The sequence below is a fragment of the Panthera uncia genome (genome assembly GCF_023721935.1).
Source record: "Panthera uncia isolate 11264 chromosome B3 unlocalized genomic scaffold, Puncia_PCG_1.0 HiC_scaffold_1, whole genome shotgun sequence".
Taxonomy (NCBI): domain Eukaryota; kingdom Metazoa; phylum Chordata; class Mammalia; order Carnivora; family Felidae; genus Panthera; species Panthera uncia.
The window spans coordinates 17,477,333-17,479,629 of NW_026057582.1; the positions used below are offsets into that span (position 1 = coordinate 17,477,333).

Here is a 2,297-nt window from a genome sequence, read left to right on the forward strand (position 1 = left end):
CACCTACAATCTATATCTATATCTATATCTATATCTATATCTATATCTATATCTATATCATCTATATCTATATCATCTACACAAATAACAAGAGTATATACATATATATATATATATATATATATATAGAGAGAGAGAGAGAGAGAGAGAGAAAGGGCTGGACCAAATGCAAATGATAGCTTAAGGGAACTTCTGTCTTGAAATTCACAATTTTAATCAGTTTAAATAAGTGTTCATGGTTCATGATGATCCCTGTCTCATTAGATGTCTGGACAATTAAATAAGACAGCACATAGGTATCAGGTAGCATAGAACCTAGTATACAGTAGATGCTATTATAGGCTAGCAATTACTAATATTGTTTTCTCTGTTATAGAACTACACATATAGCTTTATAAACCCTAATGATATGTTTTCTTTCTGTAGCAGTTAAGCGGCTGTCTTTCTCAGCTTCAAATCCATCCCTCTATATTTTGTTTTGTGATTCCAGGAACAACTAATTCCACTTCTCCATTGCCAGCTGGCCTTTGTTAGGCTTTGCCAACAGGGGGCCCGAGACAGAAGCTGGAAAGTAAGAGGAGGAAAAGGGGCACGTTCATAATCTGTGGTTCTTACCAGGGCCACCCTTGAAGTTCCTTTTTCCACTGACATTGACAGTGGGTTCCTATAGCTATTTTACAGTTGGTTTTTTTTTTTCACATCCTAGAAACCATCTCTTACTGCCTTTCAGCTCTATCAGAACCAGTTAAACTAGGTTCTGACTTCAGGAGGTCCCTCCTCCTAATTTCTGATGCGCCAGCATCAGCCAACCAAGGTCCTTCTGCAGAGCTCTGTGTCCAAACTCCATCGCACCCTCTTCTAAGCTTCCAGATTTTAATAATGCCATCCTCTTCCATTTGTTCCCTGAGCCCTAGGGATGGCAGTTGCTCTTCCCAGTAATTTGTGTGTGTGTGTGTGTGTGTGTGTGTGTGTGTAGTTTTATACCTTTATTTGATAATCAACAATTTGTTCTTACCCACAGTAACAGTCTGTAGATTTTTGAAAAGTGTGACAGGTATACAGGTAACCAACATATAGAGCTTGTTGGGTGAATCTTCATCCTCATTGTGTTTTTTGGACAACTGTACATGGATACGGTAGGGAACATTCCTTTCTCCTTTGTCCCAGACAGATTTGTGGAGCCTGGTGTCAATGCACACATCTGGAGTTCCCATTTCCTTCGTAGCAACTATCCAGATCTCTTTGAGTGCCCAAGGGGCAACACTTCTTGAAACCCACTCATGGGTGCGCTTGTGAACGATGATGGCGTGTTCTCTGGTCACTACCTCATTGATGGTAGAACGGCCCTTCTCGCGACCCTTCTTGCAGGAGCCATTCTGCCGGCCCGGGTTGGAAAGGAAGAGTAAGTGCTTTTATAAGTCCATAATGTCTTCCTTTTGTGTTTCATTGCTGTAATGTCTGGTTGACAATTATGTATAACAAACAAATCCTTGTGTTAAGATAACTAGTGGTCTTGTTTGTTTGTTTTTTCTCTTGACAGGGACCTGTCTGATAAACCATCCCCCGTCCTGCCCAGAGCATGATGCCCTGATAGAAAATATTGTACGGGCTGGTGAAGTCTTTTACTATGTGCAAACCAATTCTACGTGGTGCTCTATAAGGTTCCAGAACGTCAGAGTATTTTTTTAAATTTTTTTAATGTTTATTTATTATTGAGAGACAGAGACAGAGCATGAGCAGGGGAGGGGCAGAGAGAGGAGGAGACACAGAATCCGAAGCAGGCTCCAGGCTCTGAGCTGTCAGCCCAGCTCGAACAGCAGGGCCCGAACTCACAAACCGAGAGATCATGACCCAAGCTGAAGTTGGATGCTCAACTGACTGAGCCACCCAGGCGCCCCAGAAATCAGAGTATTTAAAAATTACATCTGTTTTTCTAGTAATTGTAAAGTTCTCATCTTAAGATCTGATAAATTCTCTACCAGTTAGAACCTTTCAATATAAAGAAAAGTTATTTTGGGTTTATATTATCCAAGAATACTTTGGGTAGGGGAAAGCCATGCTATCTAGCTTAAAATTCGTCAAGAAAATAAAAGTGGTAGATTTTTTTTTTTTTTAGAAACCAAAAATTTATCTGAAGTTTAATATGGAATTTCTAAATGAATTTGTGGACTGTTAGTGATGTGGGATCATTTCTGTTATATTTGGAACTTATCTTTCTTTCTCACTCCACACTCCTCCCCATTCAATCTGTAGTCACAATCTTTTCTCTTCTTTTTTTTAATGTTTATTTATTTTTG

General features: G+C 39.5%; 1 pseudogene; it reads right to left on the bottom strand.

The window, feature by feature from the left end:
- Window positions 1-986: 986 nt before the first annotated feature.
- Window positions 987-1,375, bottom strand: LOC125910289 (60S ribosomal protein L31-like; annotated as a pseudogene).
- Between the last annotated feature and the right edge of the window lie 922 nt (window positions 1,376-2,297).